Source organism: Oncorhynchus gorbuscha, linkage group LG03 (genome assembly GCF_021184085.1).
Source record: "Oncorhynchus gorbuscha isolate QuinsamMale2020 ecotype Even-year linkage group LG03, OgorEven_v1.0, whole genome shotgun sequence".
Taxonomy (NCBI): domain Eukaryota; kingdom Metazoa; phylum Chordata; class Actinopteri; order Salmoniformes; family Salmonidae; genus Oncorhynchus; species Oncorhynchus gorbuscha.
Genome location: NC_060175.1, coordinates 10,348,653 through 10,373,118, shown reverse-complemented (window position 1 = coordinate 10,373,118; position 24,466 = coordinate 10,348,653). Strand labels below are relative to the sequence as shown.

Sequence of the window (24,466 nt, the reverse complement as noted above, 5' to 3'; positions counted from 1 at the left end):
GACTAAACTCTGTTCCATCTCTCTGACTAAACTCTCTGTTCCATCTCTCTGACTAAACACTCTGTTCCATCTCTGATCTCTGTTCCATCTCTGACTAAACTCTGTTCCATCTCTCTGACTAAACTCTCTGTTCCATCTCTCTGACTAAACACTCTGTTCCATCTCTCTGACTAAACTCTGTTCCATCTCTCTGACTAACTCTCTGTTCCATCTCTCTGACTAAACACTCTGTTCCATCTCTCTGACTAAACTCTGTTCCATCTCTCTGACTAAACTCTCTGTTCCATCTCTCTGACTAAACTCTCTGTACCATCTCTCTGACTAAACTCTCTGTTCCATCTCTCTGACTAAACTCTCTGTTCCATCTCTCTGACTAAACTCTCTGTTCCATCTCTCTGACTAAACTCTGACTAAACCATCTCTGACTTCCATCTCTCTGACTAAACTCTGACTAAACTCTCTGTTCCATCTCTCTGACTAAACACTCTGTTCCATCTCTCTGACTAAACTCTCTGTTCCATCTCTCTGACTAAACACTCTGTTCCATCTCTCTGACTAAACTCTGTACCATCTCTCTGACTAAACTCTCTGTTCCATCTCTCTGACTAAACTCTGTTCCATCTCTCTGACTAAACTCTGTTCCATCTCTCTGACTAAACTCTCTGTTCCATCTCTCTGACTAAACCTGACTAAACTCTCTGTTCCATCTCTCTGACTAAACTCTCTGTTCCATCTCTCTGACTAAACTCTCTGTTCCATCTCTCTGACTAAACTCTCTGTTCCATCTCTCTGACTAAACTCTCTGTTCCATCTCTCTGACTAAACTCTCTGACTACCTCTGTTCCATCTCTGACTAAACTCTGTTCCATCTCTCTGACTAAACTCTCTTTCCATCTCTCTGACTAAACTCTGTTCCATCTCTCTGACTAAACTCTCTGTTCCATCTCTCTGACTAAACTCTCTGTTCCATCTCTCTGACTAAACACTCTGTTCCATCTCTCTGACTAAACTCTGTTCCATCTCTCTGACTAAACTCTCCATCTCTCTGACTAAACCATGTTCCATCTCTGACTAAACACTCTGTTCCATCTCTCTGACTAAACTCTCTGTTCCATCTCTCTGACTAAACTCTCTGTTCCATCTCTCTGACTAAACTCTCTGTTCCATCTCTCTGACTAAACTCTCTGTACCATCTCTCTGACTAAACTCTCTGTTCCATCTCTCTGACTAAACTCTCTGTTCCATCTCTCTGACTAAACTCTCTGTTCCATCTCTCTGACTAAACTCTGACTAAACTCTCTGTTCCATCTCTCTGACTAAACTCTGACTAAACTCTCTGTTCCATCTCTCTGACTAAACACTCTGTTCCATCTCTCTGACTAAACTCTCTGTTCCATCTCTCTGACTAAACACTCTGTTCCATCTCTCTGACTAAACTCTGACTAAACTCTCTGTTCCATCTCTCTGACTAAACACTCTGTTCCATCTCTCTGACTAAACTCTCTGTTCCATCTCTCTGACTAAACTCTCTGTTCCATCTCTCTGACTAAACTCTCTGTTCCATCTCTCTGACTAAACTCTCTGTTCCATCTCTCTGACTAAACTCTCTGTTCCATCTCTCTGACTAAACTCTGATCTCTGACTAAACTCTCTGTTCCATCTCTCTGACTAAACTCTGACTAAACTCTCTGTTCCATCTCTCTGACTAAACACTCTGTTCCATCTCTCTGACTAAACTCTCTGTTCCATCTCTCTGACTAAACTCTCTGTTCCATCTCTCTGACTAAACTCTGACTAAACTCTCTATTCCATCTCTCTGACTAAACTCTCTGTAAACCATCTCTCTCTGACTAAACTCTCTGTTCCATCTCTCTGACTAAACTCTCTGTTCCATCTCTCTGACTAAACTCTGACTAAACTCTCTGTTCCATCTCTCTGACTAAACTCTCTGTTCCATCTCTCTGACTAAACTCTCTAAACTCTCTGTTCCATCTCTCTGACTAAACACTCTGTTCCATCTCTCTGACTAAACTCTCTGTACCATCTCTCTGACTAAACTCTCTGTTCCATCTCTCTGACTAAACTCTCTGTACCATCTCTCTGACTAAACTCTCTGTTCCATCTCTCTGACTAAACTCTCTGTTCCATCTCTCTAAACTCTGACTAAACTCTCTGTTCCATCTCTCTGACTAAACTCTGACTAAACTCTCTGTTCCATCTCTCTGACTAAACTCTCTGTTCCATCTAAACTCTCTGTTCCATCTCTCTGACTAAACACTCTGTTCCATCTCTCTGACTAAACTCTGACTAAACTCTCTGTTCCATCTCTCTGACTAAACACTCTGTTCCATCTCTCTGACTAAACTCTCTGTTCCATCTCTCTGACTAAACTCTCTGTTCCATCTCTCTGACTAAACACTCTGTTCCATCTCTCTGACTAAACTCTGACTAAACTCTCTGTTCCATCTCTCTGACTAAACACTCTGTTCCATCTCTCTGACTAAACTCTCTGTACCATCTCTCTGACTAAACTCTCTCTGTTCCATCTCTCTGACTAAACACTCTGTTCCATCTCTCTGACTAAACTCTCTGTTCCATCTCTCTGAAACTAAACTCTCTGTTCCATCTCTGACTAAACTCTCTGTTCCATCTCTCTGACTAAACTCTCTGTTCCATCTCTCTGACTAAACTCTCTGTTCCATCTCTCTGACTAAACTCTCTGTTCCATCTCTCTGACTAAACTCTGACTAAACTCTCTGTTCCATCTCTCTGACTAAACTCTGACTAAACTCTCTGTTCCATCTCTCTGACTAAACACTCTGTTCCATCTCTCTGACTAAACTCTGACTAAACTCTCTGTTCCATCTCTCTGACTAAACACTCTGTTCCATCTCTCTGACTAAACTCTCTGTTCCATCTCTCTGACTAAACTCTCTGTTCCATCTCTCTGACTAAACACTCTGTTCCATCTCTCTGACTAAACTCTGACTAAACTCTCTGTTCCATCTCTCTGACTAAACACTCTGTTCCATCTCTCTGACTAAACTCTCTGTACCATCTCTCTGACTAAACTCTCTCTGTTCCATCTCTCTGACTAAACACTCTGTTCCATCTCTCTGACTAAACTCTCTGTTCCACCTCTCTGACTAAACTCTGACTAAACTCTCTATTCCATCTCTCTGACTAAACTCTCTGTTCCATCTCTCTGACTAAACTCTCTGTTCCATCTCTCTGACTAAACTCTCTGTTCCATCTCTCTGACTAAACTCTGACTAAACACTCTGTTCCATCTCTCCGACTAAACGCTCTGTTCCAGTAGAGGAGGTTAATGCTATTGCAGAGATGAAATTATTACATTGTGGTGGTTGAGATGGTTCTCTGTGGTAGAGGAGGCTAATGCTATTGTGGATGTGACATCATTCTCTGCACCGATCCACATATCAAATCAAATCAAATGTTATTGGTCACAAACACGTGTTTAGCAGATGTTATTGCGGGTGTCTCAAAATGCTTGTGTTTCTCTCTCTAACAGTGCAGTAATATCTAACAGTTTCACAACAATGCAAACAAATCTAAAGGAATGGAATTAATAAGGAATATATGAATATATGGACCAGCAATGTCAGAGCGGCATAGACTAAGATACAGTAGAATAGAATACAGTATGAGATAAGTAATGCAAAATATGTTAACATTATTAAAGTGACTAGTGTTCCACAGCGGTGCAGTTGCAGTACCAGGTGGTGATACAGCCCGGCTGGATGCTCTCAATTGTGCATCTGTAAAATTCTGTGAGGGTTTTAGGTCCCAAACCAAATTTGGGTCGCTGTTGCACCTTCATCACCACACTGTCTGTGTGGGTGAACCATTTCAGTGTGTCCGTGATGTGTACGCCGAGGATCTTGATTCTTTCTACCTTATCCACTGTGGTCCCGACTATGTGGATAGGGGGCTGCTCCCTCTGCTGTTTCCTGAAGTCCACGATCAGCTCCTTAGTTTTGTTGATGTTGGGTGTGAGGTTATTTTCCTGACACCACACTCCAAGGATCCTCACCTCCTCCCTGTACGCCGTGTCGCCTTTGTTAGTAATCAGGCCTACTACTGTTGTGTCATCTGCAAACTTAATGATTGAGTTGGAGGTGTGCGTGGCCACGCAGTCATGGGTGAACATGGAGTACAGGAGGGGGCTGAACACGGGCCCCTGTGTTGAGGATCAGCAAAGTGGAGGTGTTGTTTTCTACCTTCACCACCTGGGGGCGGACCGTTAGAAAGTCCAGGACCCAGTTGCACTGGGCAGGGTTCAGACCCAGGGCCTCAAGCTTAATGATGAGCTTGGAGGGCACTATGGTGTTGAATATAGTCAATGGACAGCAGTCTTGCATAGGTATTCCTCTTGTCCCGATGGGTTAGGGCAGTGTACAGTGTGATGGCGATTGCATCATCTGTGGATCTATTGGGGTGGTAAGCAAATTGAAGTGGGTCTAGGGTGTCAGGTAAGGTAGAGGTGATATGATCCTTGACTAGTCTCTCAAAGCACTTCATGATGACAGAAGTGAGTGCTATGGGGCAATAATCATTTAGTTCAGTTACCTTTGCTTTCTTGGCCACAGGAACTATGGTGGCCATCTTGAAGCATGTGGGGACAGTAGACTGGCATAGGGAGAGTTTGAAAATGTCCATAAACACTCCAGCCAGCTGGTCTGCGCATGCTCTGAGGACGCGAGCTTAAACACTCATAAATGTCTTACTCACGTTGGCCACGGAGAAGGAGAGCCCACAGGCTGCGTGGGAGGCACTGTGTTATCCTCAAAGCGAAGGTGTTTAGTTTGTCTGGAAGCAAGGTGTCCGTGTCCGTGACGTGGCTGGTTTTCCCCTTTGTAGTCCGTGATTGTCTGGAGACCCTGTCACATACGTCTCGTGTCTGAGCGTTAATTATTCTCAAAGGCTACCCGGAACATATCCCAGTCCCAATCTTGAAGCGTGGATTCCGATTGGTCAGACTAGCATTGAATAGTCCTCAGCATGGGTACTTCCTGTTTGAGTTTCTGCCTATAGGAAGGGAGGGGCAAAATGGAGTCGTGGTCAGATATGCCGAATGGAGGGCTGGAGGGCTGGGAGGGCATCCCGGAAGTTGGAGTAGCAGTAGTCGAGTGTTTAGCAGCGCGAGAACTACAGTCAATGTGTTGATAGAACTTCTATAGTGTTTTCCTCAAATATTCTTTGTTAAAATCCACTGCTACAACAAATGTGGCCTCAGGATATGCTGTTTCCTGTTTGCATAAAGTCCAGTGAAGTTCTTTGAGGGCCGTCATAGTATCGGCTTGAGGGGGAATATACACAGCTTAGACTATAACTGAAGAGAATTGTCTTGGGAGGTAATACGGTTGGCATTTGATTGTGAGGTATTCTACATCGAGTGAACAAAAGGACTTGAGTTCCTGTATGTTATCACAATCACAGCATGAGTAGTTAATCATGAAATATATATCCCCGCCCTTCTTCTTCCCAGAGAGATATTTATTCCTGTCTGCTCGATCAAATGAGAACCCAACTGGCTGTATGATCTCAGACGGTATATCCCAGACAATAGAACATAACATGAGTAGAATAGAACTATATCGAATCTCTACGGTTCTCTGTGGGTCTCCTAGGAGCCGTTGTTCCGTCTGCAGAGCCATGCTGTGGAGTCTGGCCGGGGGAAATGTCCCTTTAGTCCACGGGAACCCTTCACCGCCAGGCTCACCGGTAAGTCATATACAAATACAATGTCCACATACGAAACCCTTGTAGTGATATACAGAACGTTGACAGGGACACGTGCATTTTCAGTATTTGAAGAGAATGACCAGGCTCACCGATAAGTAATATATCCAGCTAATATGGAAAATATTGACATTAAGGAGACCATTTCCTCCACAATGACTTACAGAACTGTTAACGTTGACTGTGACACACAATATTCAATATGTGACCGATGCGGTAATCAAACCCACCCTTCCAGCCTCCAGAAATGGTGTGACCAGGAAGGGAGTTAGAGGAGAGAACCACATGATTTAGTTCTCACATAGTTTGAAGTGGACGTAAATCCCGCCAGACCCCACTACATAAAACATATGGTTCATAATTAGGGACAACAGAGTTAGTTGCTACCACTGGGAATGAGGTCCTGCTCTGTGCGTTTTAGGAGTTCTATGGTAACTACCTATGTGATTGAATATCCATAAGTATTTGCTGAATTCCATATTCACACAGGCTATATATTATATAAACAATATCCTGTCCAATAAATGTGACAGACATATTTCAGAATAATACATTTTAATATACATGATCTTTTCCAAAAGGGTATAGCTGTAAATATATATAGTTTCCAAAACAATGAAACCGACCCAAATTACTCTTAGTCTTGTAAACCAGACAGATGCGTTCAACCAAATTGACTCTACCTTGATGAGGGTCTTATGAAGATGTGTATGTATGTATGTATGTATGTATGTATGCATGTATGTATGTGTATGTCTGTATGTATGTATGTATGTATGTATGTATGTATGTATATGTATGTATGTATGTATGTATGTATGTATGTATGTATGTATGTATGTATGTATGTATGTCTGTCTGTCTGTCTGTCTGTCTGTCTGTCTGTCTGTCTGTCTGTCTGTCTGTCGCTTTTATGTATGTATGTATGTATGTATGTATGTATGTATGTATGTATGTATGTATGTATGTATGTATGTATGTATGTATGTATGTATGTATGTATGTATGTATGTATGTATGTATATATGTATGTATGTATGTATGTATGTATGTACAGTCTGTCTGTCTGTCTGTCTGTCTGTCTGTCTGTCTGTCTGTCTGTCTGTCTGTCTGTCTGTCTGTCTGTCTGTCTGTCTGTCTGTCTGTCTGTCTGTCTGTCTGTCTGTCAGTATGTCTGTCAGTGTCTGTCTGTCTGTCTGTCTGTCTGTCTGTCTGTCTGTCTGTCTGTCTGTCTGTCTGTCTGTCTGTCTGTCTGTCTGTCTGTCTGTCTGTCTGTCTGTCTGTCTGTCTGTCTGTCTGTCTGTCTGTCTGTCTGTCTGTCTGTCTGTCTGTCTGTCTGTCTGTCTGTATGTATGTATGTATGTATGTATGTATGTATGTATGTATGTATGTATGTATGTATGTATGTATGTATGTATGTATGTATGTATGTATGTATGTTTTGTAAGCCAAACCCCATCCCAATCTCACCCCTAGATGGAGATTTGTATGCGGGGACGTCGGTGGATTTTATGGGTACCAACGCAGCTATATTCCGTATTTTCTGTCTCTGTGCACAGCAGCAACCAGCACTATATACGCACTGAGGCCTACCAGGACCACTGGCTCAATGGTGAGACGCAGAGGACTGAAGAGACAGAAAACAAAAATGTCTCTATGGCAGTTGTCAAAAGATTTCCTAATTATACGTACTCAGCTAGGTCGTAGGCACAAGCCTCAACCGTTATAATTATAAGTACTCAGCTAGATTGTAGGCACAAGCCTCAACTGTTTTCCTTACCTCAGCTAATTCGGGATTCTTGCCAATCTTCTCGTCATTTCAAGGAGGCAAATCACTCCAAGTCATTATTTGACGTTTATGTCTAAGACAAACGTCCAATACTGAAGTGAGTTGATGAGTCCTCATCGTGATATCTTTTGTTTCTCCCATGCAGGGCCTTAGTTTGTGGGTTTCTTCTCCATTCCAGACACTGATCATGTTCTAGACTGTTCCAAAGGGTTCCTACAGATGTAGGATCTTAATTTTAGCCAATTTGTTACAGCAGGAATATAATCCTGCAGCAACAGAAAATATGAGTTATGTGGATTAGAATTAATGGACATTTTTCGTAAGGGGAAGTCTGAAATGTCAAAGTGGAAATCACAAACTTTAGAATCCTTTTTTAACCTCAACTACACTACAAGTTTAAAATATCCTGCAATGCAGGAAAGTTATCCTGTAACAGGGGTGATCAAATTAAGATCCTACATCTGTATACTGTATTATCCTCCTCACCATGATATAATTTCCTCCCCATGCAGAGCCAGAGTTTGTGGGTTCCTTCTCCATTCCAGACACACAAAGTGTGGACGATGACAAGGTTTACTTCTTCTTAAAGGAGACAGCTGTAGAGTCCAGCCAGTGGGACAAGAGGGTTTACAGTAGAGTGGCACGCATCTGCAAGGTAAATAGGAATTTGCTACAATATTTTCACAAAGGGCTTGACAGCAGAGCCTACAGTGGCAGGCAGATCCTACAGTAACATCAGATCCTACAGTAACAGCAGATCCTACAGTAACACCAGATCATACAGTAACAGATCCTACAGTAACAGATCCTACAGTAACAGCAGATCCGACAGTAGCAGATCCTACAGTAACAGATCCTACAGTAACAGCAGATCCGACAGTAGCAGATCCTACAGTAACAGATCCTACTGTAACAGCAGATCCTACAGTAACAGCAGATCCTACAGTAACAGCAGATCCTACAGTAACAGATCCTACAGTAACAGATCCTACAGTAACAGCAGATCCGACAGTAGCAGATCCTACAGTAACAGATCCTACAGTAACAGATCCTACAGTAACATCAGATCCTACAGTAACATCAGATCCTACAGTAACAGATCCTACAGTAACAGCAGATCCTACAGTAACAGCAGATCCTACAGTAGCAACAGATCCTACAGTAACAGATCCTACAGTAACAACAGAGCCTACAGTAACAGAGTCTACAGTAACATCAGAGCCTACAGTGACATCAGAGCCTACAGTAACATCAGATCCTACAGTAACATCAGATCCTACAGTAACAGATCCTACAATAACAACAGATCCTACAGTAACAGATCCTACAGTAACAACAGAGCCTACAGTAACAGAGCCTACAGTAACATCAGAGCCTACAGTAACAGCATATCCTATATTAACAGCAGATCCTACAGTAACATCAGATCCTACAGTAACATCAGATCCTACATTAACATCAGATCCTACAGTAACAGATCCTACAGTAACAGAGATTCTACAGTAACAGCCGATCCTACAGTAACAGCAGATCCTACAGTAACAGATCCTACAGTAACATATCCTACAGTAACAGCAGATCCTACAGTAACAGCAGATCCTACAGTAACATCAGATCCTACAGTAACATCAGATCATACAGTAACATCAGATCATACAGTAACAGCAGATCCTACAGTAACAGATCCTAGAGTAACAGCAGATCCTACAGTAACATCAGATCCTACAGTAACACCAGGTCCTACAGTAACAGATCCTACAGTAACAGCAGATCCTACAGTAACAGCAGATCATACAGTAACAGAGATTCTACAGTAACATCAGATCCTACCGTAACAGCAGATCCTACAGTAACAGCAGATCCTACAGTAACAGATCCTACAGTAACAGAGATTCTACAGTAACAGCAGATCCTATATTAAAAGCAGATCCTATATTAACAGCAGATCCTATAGTAACAGCAGATCCTACAGTAACAGAGATTCTACAGTAACAGCAGATCCTACAGTAACACCAGATCCTACAGTAACAGCAGATCCTACAGTAACATATCCTACAGTAACAGAGATTCTACAGTAACAGCAGATCCTACAGTAACACCAGATCCTACAGTAACAGCAGATCCTACAGTAACAGATCCTACAGTAACAGCAGATCTGACGGTAACATCAGATCCTACAGTAACACCAGATCCTACAGTAACAGCAGATCCTACAGTAACAGATCCTACAGTAACAGAGATTCTACAGTAACAGCAGATCCTATATTAACAGCAGATCCTATATTAACAGCAGATCCTATAGTAACAGCAGATCCTACAGTAACAGAGATTCTACAGTAACATCAGATCCTACAGTAACATCAGATCCTACAGTAACATCAGATTCTACAGTAACAGCAGATCCTACAGTAACATCAGATCCTACAGTCACAGATCCTACAGTAACAGCAGATCCTACAGTAACAGCAGATCCTACAGTGACAGCAGATCCTACAGTCACAGATCCTACAGTAACATCAGATCCTACAGTCACAGATCCTACAGTAACAGCAGATCCTACAGTAACAGCAGATCCTACAGTGACCGATTTGAATGAAATTAGTGAGACTAAAAGTACCTAACTGAGAGATATGTAGGTGTTGGTTTCATGTCCGATCACCTCCTCTGTGTCTCCCGTTAGAATGACGTCGGAGGGAAGAGGAGTCTGATTAATCGTTGGAGTACCTTCCTCAAGGCCCGTCTGGTGTGTTCTGTACCAGGACCTGGGGGACAGGACACACAGTTTGATGAGCTCGGTACTCTTTATCTACACTGCTGAAATGTTTAAAAAAAAAATGTTTTTTAATGAACATTTACATTTGTATTATCATGACTTTGATAAGAGGAAATTATTGAATTGTTTGTTTAGTGGTTTGGTTTTCTGGCTTGTAACTTTTTTCACTTTTGATTGACAGTGTTTCGGGGTACAATGTCCTGGTAAAATGAGTACAGGTCATTCTGCTAGCATGAAAAGGTATTCCTTTTGTTAATGGTCTCTGACTGTGGTTCATTTCAGAGGATATCTTCATTCTGGAGACCAAAGACGACCAGAACCCTGTCATCTACGGAGTTTTCTCAACCTCCAGGTGAGTTTGGGCTTTAAACATTTCACAACAAATATTATTGTACGATTCATATGATTCATTTTATGACAATAACTGACAATGATTTAATGACTGGTTTTATTTTAATGTGGAATTGACAGTGTTTTAATTAACTACTTTGCAGATATGATACAAACAGACAATCATAATCTCAGTAAAAACAAAATCTAATTCCTAGTTTATGTTACAAAACTAGCTTTATAAGAGTTTTTAAAAATAGGAGTTCCATGACGTACACTAAGGTTGTTGGCAGAATAGATGGATGTAGTTCAATGCATGATTTTTTATTTTTTATTTATTTATTTTTTTATTTTTTTATTTTTTATTTTTTTATTTAACCAGGTAAGCTAGTTGAGAACACGTTCTCATTTACAACTGCGACCTGGACCAAGATAAAGCAAAGCAGATGAATATATAATTCACCAATACATTTCTTGGTAGTCCAAAACATATTGCTGTCAGGTGGTAAATCACAGCTGACCTGGTACATTGTTTGTCTTTCACTCTGTCTCCCAGCCAGGTGCAGGAGACTCCCTTCCTCCCTTCTCTCTTTCTCTCTCCGTCTTGTTCCATTCAGGAGGCACTGTTTATGTTTCAATAACTCAATATTTTGGAGCAGAAATGTACACATGTAAATAAGGCAGGGAATGTCAATCAAACTAGCAAGGTGAACAATCACAAGTCAGTAATAATGTGGCTAGTAGTATAGTGTACGTGTCAAACACAAGGCCCGCGGGCCGAATACAACACACCAGCCAGTCAATAGCTGAGTCATCTACTTTATCAAATTACAGCCTGATGTGCTCCCATCAGTGAATTCAACTATTTTTCGTTTGTCCGGTTTGCTGTGTTCAGCAGAGGGAAAGTGTACAGACACATGCCACAGTCCTAGCTAGGCTACTAAAATGGTGCAGTCTGACTTCGGTTTTTTAACGCTTGAAAATTAATAACCAAAAAACTAAACCTGCAACGACACACCAGGCAAAGGAGGAACATGTAGGCCTATCACAGCAACATTAGAGAAGTAGCCTTGGCTGGCTACTCAACAGCTACCGCAAGGCAAGCACTACCAGAGCACCAAGTCTAGGACCAAAAGGCTACCCAACAGCTACCGCAAGGCAAGCACTACCAGAGCACCAAGTCTAGGACCAAAAGGCTACCCAACAGCTACCGCAAGGCAAGCACTACCAGAGCACCAAGTCTAGGACCAAAAGGCTACCCAACAGCTACCGCGAGGCAAGCACTACCAGAGCACCAAGTCTAGGACCAAAAGGCTACCCAACAGCTACCGCGAGGCAAGCACTACCAGAGCACCAAGTCTAGGACCAAAAGGCTACCCAACAGCTACCGCAAGGCAAGCACTACCAGAGCACCAAGTCTAGGACCAAAAGGCTACCCAACAGCTACCGCAAGGCAAGCACTACCAGAGCACCAAGTCTAGGACCAAAAGGCTCCTCAACTGCTACCGCAAGGCAAGCACTACCAGAGCACCAAGTCTAGGACCAAAAGGCTCCTCAACTGCTACCGCAAGGCAAGCACTACCAGAGCACCAAGTCTAGGACCAAAAAGGCTCCTCAACAGCATCTACCCCCAAGACATTAGACTACTGAATACTAGCCTGTACCCCTGCGCACTGACTCGGTGTCCCCCTGTATATAGCCTCCACATTGACTCTGTACCGGTACCCCCTGTATATAACCTCCACATTGACTCTGTACCGGTACCCCCTGTATATAACCTCCACATTGACTCTGTACTGGTACCCCCTGTATATAGCCTCCACATTGACTCTGTACCGGTACCCCCTGTATATAGCCTCCACATTGACTCTGTACCGGTACACCCTGTATATAGCCTCCACATTGACTCTGTACCGGTACCCCCTGTATATAGCCTCCACATTGACTCTGTACCGGTACCCCCTGTATATAGCCTCCACATTGACTCTGTACCGGTACCCCCTGTATATAGCCTCCAAAATGACTCTGTACCGGTACCCCCTGTATATAGTCTCCACACTGACTCTGTATCGGTACCCCCTGTATATAACCTCCACATTGACTCTGTACCGGTACCCCCTGTATATAACCTCCACATTGACTCTGTACTGGTACCCCCTGTATATAGTCTCCACACTGACTCTGTATCGGTACCCCCTGTATATAACCTCCACATTGACTCTGTACCGGTACCCCTGTATATAACCTCCACATTGACTCTGTACTGGTACCCCTGTATATAGCCTCCACATTGACTCTGTACCGGTACCCCTGTATATAGCCTCCACATTGACTCTGTACCGGTACACCCTGTATATAGCCTCCACATTGACTCTGTACCGGTACCCCCTGTATATAGCCTCCACATTGACTCTGTACCGGTACCCCTGTATATAGCCTCCACATTGACTCTGTACCGGTACCCCCTGTATATAGCCTCCACATTGACTCTGTACCGGTACCCCTGTATATAGCCTCCACATTGACTCTGTACCGGTACCCCCTGTATATAGCCTCCACATTGACTCTGTACCGGTACCCCCTGTATATAGCCTCCACATTGACTCAGTACCGGTACCCCCTGTATATAGCCTCCACATTGACTCTGTACCGGTACCCCCTGTATATAGCCTCCACATTGACTCAGTACCGGTACCCCTGTATATAGCCTCCACATTGACTCTGTACCGGTACCCCCTGTATATAACCTCCACATTGACTCTGTACCGGTACCCCTGTATATAGCCTCCACATTGACTCTGTACCGGTACCCCCTGTATATAGCCTCCACATTGACTCTGTACCGGTACCCCTGTATATAGCCTCCACATTGACTCTGTACCGGTACCCCCTGTATATAGACTCCACATTGACTCTGTACCGGTACCCCTGTATATAGCCTCCACATTGACTCTGTACCGGTACCCCTGTATATAACCTCCACATTGACTCTGTACCGGTACCCCTGTATATAGCCTCCACATTGACTCTGTACCGGTACCCCTGTATATAACCTCCACATTGACTCTGTACCGGTACCCCCTGTATATAGCCTCCACATTGACTCTGTACCGGTACCCCCTGTATATAGCCTCCACATTGACACTGTACTGGTACCCCCTGTATATAGCCTCCACATTGACTCTGTACCGGTACCCCCTGTATATGGCCTCGCTATTGTTATTGTTATTGTTATTGTTTTACTTTTAATTATTACTTTTTATTTTAGTCTACTTGCTCAATATTAGTTAAGGGCTTGTCAAGTAAGCATTTCACTACCCTTGTTGTATTAGGCGTCTTTGACAAATAAATAATAATAAATAATACTGTATTCAACCACACCAGTGACCCATACAGTAATACTGTATTCAACCACACCAGTGACCCATACAGTTAACCACACCAGTGACCCATGACAGTAATACTGTATTCAACCACACCAGTGACCCATACATTAATACTGTATTCAACCACACCAGTGACCCATACATTAATACTGTATTCAACCACACCAGTGACCCATACAGTAATACTGTATTCAACCACACCAGTGACCCATACAGTAATACTGTATTCAACCACACCAGTGACCCATACAGTAATACTGTATTCAACCACACCAGTGACCCATACAGTAATACTGTATTCAACCACACCAGTGACCCATACAGTAATACTGTATTCAACCACACCAGTGACCCATACAGTAATACTGTATTCAACCACACCAGTGACCCATACATTAATACTGTATTCAACCACACCAGTGACCCATACAGTAATACTGTATTCAACCACACCAGTGACCCATACAGTAATACTGTATTCAACCACACAGTGACCCATGACCCACAACCACACCAGTGACCCATACAGTAATACTGTATTCAACCACACCAGTGACCCATACATTAATACTGTATTCAACCACACCAGTGACCCATACAGTAATACTGTATTCAACCACACCAGTGACCCATACATTAATACTGTATTCAACCACACCAGTGACCCATACAGTAATACTGTATTCAACCACACCAGTGACCCATACAGTAATACTGTATTCAACCACACCAGTGACCCATACAGTAATACTGTATTCAACCACACCAGTGACCCATACAGTAATACTGTATTCAACCACACCAGTGACCCATACATTAATAATGTATTCAACCACACCAGTGACCCATACAGTAATACTGTATTCAACCACACCAGTGACCAACCATCAACCACACCAGTGACCCATACAGTAATACTGTATTCAACCACACCAGTGACCCATACAGTAATACTGTATTCAACCACACCAGTGACCCATACAGTAATACTGTATTCAACCACACCAGTGACCCATACAGTCATACTGTATTCAACCACACCAGTGACCCATACAGTCATACTGTAGTCAACCACACCAGTGACCCATACAGTCATACTGTATTCAACCACACTAGTGATCCATGCCGTGCATCAACAAAAAAAAGGCAGAACATGTTTTAAGTTGAAATGTTACAACAACCTATAGCTAATGTTTTTGTTATTTGGAATTATTAAATACCTTTTGATTTGGATCGAATTATATCTGCAAGCATAGCAGCTAAGGCTGGACAACTGTTCCTCTTCTTTTGTTTTAATATGTTAAAATACTATGTACTATTTACATTATTATTATTATTTACATTATAAAAAAACATATTTGGCCAGTTTTGGTCGCAGTTGCATGTGTTTTGTTGTTGTTGTATAAACTAATAGGCTGTCTGGCCATGCAAATTTTTTTTTTTTTTTCAATACAGCCCGTGTGATTGTGTTCGACACCCCTGGGATGCCATGTCATTGGATAAGTGGGGGAGTGACTGAATATATCCCCTCATATCGTTTATCAGGGGCTACACAGCTAGAGATGCAGGTGTCATTTGATTAGCTAGCAAGAAATGTGAAACGCTTTGCTAGCTATGCTAAACTTAAAACGACTGTTATCCACAGTTAGCATATCTATTAGTTGTCAATTAAATTATAAGGCGAGACCCAGATGCAGATGGTTACAGTCCACGATGTTTATTAACAATCCCAAAGGGGTGGGCAAGAGAATGGTTGTGGACAGGTAGAAGGTCAAAACCAGTTCAGGAGTCCAGGAGGTACAGAGTGACAGACAGGCTCGAGGTCAGGGCAGGCAGAACGGTCAGGCAGGCAGGTACAGAGTGGCAGACAGGCTCGAGGTCAAGGCAGGCAGAACGGTCAGGCAGGCAGGTACAGAGTGGCAGACAGGCTCGAGGTCAAGGCAGGCAGAATGGTCAGGCAGGCGGGTACAGAGTCCAGAAAACAGGCAAGGGTCAAAACCGGAAGGACTAGAAAAAGGAGAATAGAAGCAGGAGTATGGGAAAACCACTGGTTGACTTGGAACATACAAGATGAACAGGCACAGAGAGACAGGAAACACAAGGATAAATACACTGGGGAAAATAAGAGACACCTGGAGGGGGTGGAGACAATCACAGGTGAAACAGATCAGGGTGTGACAGAAATGTATTTGGCAGGCAGGCAGGCAAGTTCCCATTCAGTTCTCAAAACATGGGTTGGGACAAGCATGCTTTGGCAGGCAAGCTGCAGAAGGACGAGCAGGCTACTGGAAAAAGTTTGTGAGGGTTTATCTACTGTTCCCTCGTTAGATTTGAGCTCATCTCGCTCTGGCTAACATTAGTTGTTGATCTTGTTGTTGTTGATGCGCTTAGGCAACTGAGGGAGAGAGAGCCTAACTTTTCATGGTTGTTTGATCAATAGGATTGTAAAAGTTCCCAAATGTAAGAGGACTCCTGTGGTGTTTTACATATTTTCAGAAATCCATTCAGGGGTATTTTTCTTTATTTTGGTAAATGAGTTCTAATGATCTGCAGTCGTGCTGTTGTTTACTTCCTGTAAAAACGCGGTCCAGTTGAAATTGAACGATGGCAGGCCCGTGTTTCATATAGGCTGTATTTCTGATTGGCTATGGCTCAACGGTCTGCATTCCCGGCCCTGGAAAAGACAGATGTTTTTTACCAGGTGTCATTTACTGCGGTGTCTATTAATTAGGAAAATGACAAACTAGGTTGCTATAGAAATGTAACAAATGCCTTACTTTACGTAATTCCCAGACATTACATTAATTTACAAAATGACCAAATCTAACTGCTCGCTTGTCAGAAAATGTAAAAAATATTCTTATTCTTCCTGGGTGTGTATATGAACTGATTAAAAAAATATTTAATTTTGCTTAAACACTGTCAGTTCCCCTTTTAAGAACTTAGAGGAAGTACACTTTCACTGTATTGCAGATCTTTTATCTGTGAACAAATGAAAATGTACGATTCTCAGTGAGAATCTCCCTAAAAGACAACATACCAAAAAACGTTAAAAGGATGTTCTCTAGTTCCTTAACAAAACAACCAGCCTGACACGTGCACTCTTCCATCCCCCTGACACGTGCACTCTTCCATCCCCCTGACACGTGCACTCTTCCATCCCCCTGACACGTGCACTCTTCCATCCCCCTGACACGTGCACTCTTCCATCCCCCTGACACGTGCACTCTTCCATCCCCCTGACACATGCACTCTTCCATCCCCCTGACACGTGCACTCTTCCATCCCCTGACACGTGCACTCTTCCATCCCCTGACACGTGCACTCTTCCATCCCCTGACACGTGCACTCTTCCATCCCCTGACACGTGCACTCTTCCATCCCCCTGACACGTGCACTCTTCCATCCCCCTGACACGTGCACTCTTCCATCCCCCTGACACGTGCACTCTTCCATCCCCTGACACGTGCACTCTTCCATCCCCTGACACGTGCACTCTTCCATCCCCCTGACACGTGCACTCTTCCATCCCCTGCACTCTTCCATCCCCTGACACGTGCACTCTTCCATCCCCTGACACGTGCACTCTTCCATCCCCTGACACGTGCACTCTTCCATCCCCTGACACGTGCACTCTTCCATCACCTGACACGTGCACTCTTCCATCCCCTGACACGTGCACTCTTCCATCCCCTGACACGTGCACTCTTCCATCCCCTGACACGTGCACTCTTCCATCCCCCTGACACGTGCACTCTTCCATCCCCCTGACACGTGCACTCTTCCATCCCCCTGACACGTGCACTCTTCCATCCCCCTGACACGTGCACTCTTCCATCCCCCTGACACGTGCACTCTTCCATCCCCTGACACGTGCACTCTTCCATCCCCTGACACGTGCACTCTTCCATCCCCTGACACGTGCACTCTTCCATCCCCTGACACGTGCACTCTTCCATCCCCTGACACGTGCACTCTTCCATCTCCTGACACGTGCACTCTTCCATCCCCCTGACACGTGCACTCTTCCATCCCCCTGACACGTGCACTCTTCCATCCCCCTGACACGTGCACTCTTCCATCCCCTGACACGTGCACGCTCCCGTCTCAGGGCTGCAGTGACCCCAGGGGTTATTGAGGGGTCAGGGGTGGTGAGGCCCGGCTGGGTGTGTTATTGTAACCCACCCGGATACATGTTAACACTCTCTTACCCTTTCCACCTTCCTCTCCCCTCCCTCTCTCTCTTTCCTTTCCTCCCCCCCTCTCTGTCTCTTTCTTACACTGTGTTTTTTTCGTCCTCTCCTCTCCTCTCCTCTCCTCTCCTCTCCTCTCCTCTCCTCTCCTCTCCTCTCCTCTCCTCTCCTCTCCTCTCCTCTCCTCTCCTCTCCTCTCCTCTCCTCTCCTCAGCATTGTAACCCCCCTCTGTCTCTTCTCTCCTCTAGTTCTGTCTTCAGAGGGTCAGCAGTGTGTGTCTACTCTATGGCCTCTATCAGGGCAGCCTTCAACGGTCCGTTCGCCCACAAGGAAGGGCCCGACTACCGCTGGGTGGAGTACAAGGGGAGGATCCCATATCCACGACCTGGCACTGTGAGTTTCTCAGCAGGGATGGAAGTGACAGACAGACGGATGGACAAACAGACAGACAGGGAAGCAAGCAGAAAGAGAGACAGGCAGGCACACAGATTGACAAATCATTAAAAAAAGATGTGCTTGATTGAGCCTTTTACAACGGAACCAATCGAAAAGTCCCAAAAGTGTAAACCCCGCCCCCCCTGGCACTCCAGGCGAGCTTAAGGAAATTCTCAAAATATTTGAAAGGTTTCAAAAAGTATTTGAATCCCGATCTGGTGGCAGACAAGCAAAACGTGTGTTGATTATAACAAGTTGATAAAGCTGTTGGACACTAACCACTGGCTGGTTGATTATAACAAGCTGATAAAGCTGTTGGACACTAACCACTGGCTGGTTGATTATAACAAGCTGATAAAGCTGTTGGACACTAACCACTGGCTGGTTGATTATAACAAGCTGATAAAGCTGTTGGACACTAACCACTGGCTGGTTGATTATAACAAGCTGATAAAGCTGTTGGACACTTACCACTGGCTGGTTGATTATAACAAGCTGATAAAGCTGTTGGACACTTACCACTGGCTGGTTGATTATGACAAGCTGATAAAGCTGTTGGACACTAACCACTGGCTGGTTGATTATAACAAGCTGATAAAGCTGTTGGACACTAACCACTGGCTGGTTGATTTAAACAAGCTGATAAAGCTGTTGGACTCTGACCGCTGGCTGGTTGATTTAAACAAGCTGATAAAGCTGTTGGACACTAACCACTGGCTGGTTGATTATAAAAAGCTGATAAAGCTGTTGGACACTTACCACTGGCTGGTTGATTTAAACAAGCTGATAAAGCTGTTGGACTCTGACCGCTGGCTGGTTGATTTAAACAAGCTGATAAAGCTGTTGGACACTAACCACTGGCTGGTTGATTATAACAAGCTGATAAAGCTGTTGGACACTAACCACTGGCTGGTTGATTATAACAAGCTGATAAAGCTGTTGGACACTAACCACTGGCTGGTTGATTATAACAAGCTGATAAAGCTGTTGGACACTAACCACTGGCTGGTTGATTATAACAAGCTGATAAAGCTGTTGGACACTTACCACTGGCTGGTTGATTATGACAAGCTGATAAAGCTGTTGGACACTAACCACTGGCTGGTTGATTATAACAAGCTGATAAAGCTGTTGGACACTAACCACTGGCTGGTTGATTATAACAAGCTGATAAAGCTGTTGGACACTAACCACTGGCTGGTTGATTTAAACAAGCTGATAAAGCTGTTGGACTCTGACCGCTGGCTGGTTGATTTAAACAAGCTGATAAAGCTGTTGGACACTAACCACTGGCTGGTTGATTATAAAAAGCTGATAAAGCTGTTGGACACTTACCACTGGCTGGTTGATTTAAACAAGCTGATAAAGCTGTTGGACACTAACCACTGGCTGGTTGATTATAAAAAGCTGATAAAGCTGTTGGACACTTACCACTGGCTGGTTGATTATAACAAGCTGATAAAGCTGTTGGACACTTACCACTGGCTGGTTGATTTAAACAAGCTGATAAAGCTGTTGGACTCTGACCGCTGGCTGGTTGATTTAAACAAGCTGATAAAGCTGTTGGACACTAACCACTGGCTGGTTGATTATAACAAGCTGATAAAGCTGTTGGACACTTACCACTGGCTGGTTGATTTAAACAAGCTGATAAAGCTGTTGGACTCTGACCGCTGGCTGGTTGATTTAAACAAGCTGATAAAGCTGTTGGACACTAACCACTGGCTGGTTGATTATAAAAAGCTGATAAAGCTGTTGGACACTTACCACTGGCTGGTTGATTTAAACAAGCTGATAAAGCTGTTGGACACTGACCACTGGCTGGTTGATTTAAACAAGCTGATAAAGCTGTTGGACACTTAACCACTGGCTGGTTGATTATAAAAAGCTGATAAAGCTGTTGGACACTTACCACTGGCTGGTTGATTTAAACAAGCTGATAAAGCTGTTGGACTCTGACCGCTGGCTGGTTGATTTAAACAAGCTGATAAAGCTGTTGGACACTAACCACTGGCTGGTTGATTATAAAAAGCTGATAAAGCTGTTGGACACTTACCACTGGCTGGTTGATTTAAACAAGCTGATAAAGCTGTTGGACTCTGACCGCTGGCTGGTTGATTTAAACAAGCTGATAAAGCTGTTGGACACTAACCACTGGCTGGTTGATTATAAAAAGCTGATAAAGCTGTTGGACACTTACCACTGGCTGGTTGATTATAACAAGCTGATAAAGCTGTTGGACACTTACCACTGGCTGGTTGATTTAAACAAGCTGATAAAGCTGTTGGACTCTGACCGCTGGCTGTTTGATTTAAACAAGCTGATAAAGCTGTTGGACACTAACCACTGGCTGGTTGATTATAAAAAGCTGATAAAGCTGTTGGACTCTGACCACTGGCTGGTTGATTATAACAAGCTGATAAAGCTGTTGGACACTTACCACTGGCTGGTTGATTTAAACAAGCTGATAAAGCTGTTGGACACTTACCACTGGCTGGTTGATTAAACAAGCTGATAAAGCTGTTGGACACTAACCACTGGCTGGTTGATTATAAAAAGCTGATAAAGCTGTTGGACTCTGACCACTGGCTGGTTGATTTAAACAAGCTGATAAAACTGTTGGAATCTGACCACTGGCTGGTTGATTTAAACAAGCTGATAAAACTGTTGGAATCTGACCGCTGGCTGGTTGATTTAACACCTCGGCTATGCATTCCCCTGGGAAGTGGTAACTTGTCAGCCAGAGGCTTCAGGGGAATGTTTAATGTGTTTTAGTGCTCTGTCGGAAGTGGCTGGATCTCACTGTTATTCTAGTCCCCCTTTTAGGGAACACTACAGGCAGTGGAGCGGCTCCTTGGATGTGCTTGATTACCACACACACACACACACACACACACACACACACACACACACACACACACACACACACACACACACACACACACACACACACACACACACACACACACACACACACACACACACACACACACACACACACACACACACACACACACACACACACACACACACACACACACACAGTTCCTTGAAAGTGGTTGATTACTAGGGTCAGGGACGTCAGTGTTTTGGTTGCATGATTAAAATTCAAGTGAAACAGCTTCACATCATCATCCAGGGTAATTTTAACCCCTGAGTCACTGAACAGCACGCACAGAGAGAGAGTAATGGCAGCCACATTTCAAAGGAAATAATAGGAGTTTAAATGAGAGTCTGTTGCCAGTTTAAACACCACATGATGCTCATGCTTGTCATATCAGTGATTTTGTTTTGCCAGGATGGTAGGAGGAAATGACTCTGACAATTGAAGATCAAATGATCTTCCTTAGATTATATAAGTAGCTGTGCCTTGCTTACAGTGTTACATTTTGCCGTCTCTTTTGCGATCAAAGTGCTGTTGATTTGAATAATAAAACATGAAACAAAACCAGTCATCCAACTAGAACAACAATAAAAACTATAACTCTGTGATCTGTGGTCACTGTGACCTCAAGTAATACTCCTTGAATTCTCCTTGAATAATCATTGAAATCTCCTTGAATTCTCCTTGAATTCTCCTTGAATAATCCTTGAAATCTCATTGAAATCTCATTGAAATCTCCTTGAATTCTCCTTGAATAATCCTTGAATAATCCTTGAATAATCCTTGAATAATCCTTGAATAATCCTTGAATAATCCTTGAATAATCCTTGAATAATCCTTGAATTCCCCTTGAATTCTCCTTGAATAATCCTTTAATACTCCTTGAATAATCCTTGAATTCTCCTTGAATAATCCTTGAATTCTCCTTGAATAATCCTTGAATTCTCCTTGAATAATCCTTTAATAATCCTTGAATTCCCCTTGAATAATCTGTGAATTCTCCTTGAATAATCCTGTAATACTCCTTGAATAATCCTTGAAATCTCCTTGAACAATCCTTGAATTCTCCTTGAATAATCCTTGAATTCCCCTTGAATAATCCTTGAATTCTCCTTGAATAATCCTTTAATACTCCTTGAATAATCCTTGAATTCTCCTTGAATAATCCTTGAATTCTCCTTGAATAATCCTTGAATCCTCCTTGAATAATTCTTGAATAATCCTTGAATTCTCCTTGAATAATCCTTGACATCTCCTTGAATAATCTTTATTTTCTTTTATTTCACCTTTATTTAACCAGGTAGGCTTGTTGAGAACAAGTTCTCATTCGCAACTGCGACCTGGACCAAGATAAAGCAAAGTAGTTCAACACATACAACAACAGAGTTACACATGGAATAAACAAGCATACAATCAATAATCTATATACAGCATGTGCCAATGAGGTAGGATAAGAGAGGAAAGGCAATAAATAGGCCATGGTGGTGAAGTAATTACAATTAAACACTGGAATGGTAGGATGTGCAGAAGATGAATGTGCAAGTAGAGATACTGGGGTGCAAAGGAGTAAAATAAATAAATAAATGCAGTATGGGGATGGAGTAGTTAGATGGGCTATTTACAGATGGCCTATGTACAGGTGCAATGATCTGTAAGCTGCTCTGACAGCTGGTGCTTGAAGTTAGTGAGGGAGAGTTTCCAGCTTCAGCAATTTTTGCAGTTTGTTCCATTGGCAGCAGAGAACTGGAAGGAAAGTCAGCCAAAGGAGGAATTGGATTTAGGGGTGACCAGTGAAATATATCTGCTGGAGCGCGTGCTGCGGGGGGTGCTGCTATAGTGACCTTTGAACTGATATAAGGCGGGGCTATACCTAGCAGAGACTTGGCAGTAGACTCTGCAGTAAATAGCTAATTCCCCTCCCTTTGGCAGCTCTATCTTGTCGGAAAATGTTATATTTAGGGATGGAAATTTCAGGGTTTTTGGTGGTCTTCCTAAGCCAGGATTCAGACATGGCTAGGACATCTGGGTTGGCATAGTGTGCTAAGGCAGTGAATAAAACAAACTTGTGGAGGAGGCTTCTAATGTTAACACGCATGAAACCAAGGCCTGGAATGAACCTTTAATTGTCATTTTCCTTCCCCAGTGTCCCAGCGAAACGTATGACCCCCTCCACAAGTCTACTCGTGACTTCCCTGATGACGTAGTGAGCTTCATGAGGGGTCACCAGCTGATGTGGGAACCCATCCTTCCAATCACCCGCCGGCCTGTCTTCACCCACGTCAATGTGCCCTACACCCTACGAAGGGTAGTAGTCGACAGGGTGGATGCTGAGGATGGGCAGTATGACGTCCTACACCTGGGCACAGGTAAGAGAGTGTGAATGTGCTACACCCTACGAAGGGTAGTAGTCGACAGGGTGGATGCTGAGGATGGGCAGTATGACGTCCTACACCTGGGCACAGGTAAGAGAGTGTGAATGTGCTACACCCTACGAAGGGTAGTAGTCGACAGGGTGGATGCTGAGGATGGGCAGTATGACGTCCTAACACCTGGGCACAGGTAAGAGAGTGTTAATGTGCTACACGAAGGGTACAGGGAGACAGTGTGGCTGAGGTGTAGTGTAGGAATGAACAGTGTTCCCAACACCCGACTAAGGGTACAGGGAGAAAGTGGGGCTGGGGTGTAGTGTAGTAGTGAACAGTGTTCCCAATACCCTACGAAGGGTACAGGGAGAAGGTGGGGCTGGGGTGTAGTAGTGAACAGTGTTCCCAACACCCTACGAAGGGTACAGGGAGAAGGTGGGGCTGGGGTGTAGTAGTGAACAGTGTTCCCAACACCCTACGAAGGGTACAGGGAGAAGGTGGGGCTGGGGTGTAGTAGTGAACAGTGTTCCCAACACGCTACGAAGGGTG

At 43.7% G+C, this 24,466-nt stretch overlaps 1 pseudogene; it reads left to right on the top strand.

Moving 5' to 3' along the window:
* LOC124025574 overlaps nt 1-24,466 on the top strand; it is a 145,996-nt pseudogene that overhangs the window by 97,066 nt on the left and 24,464 nt on the right.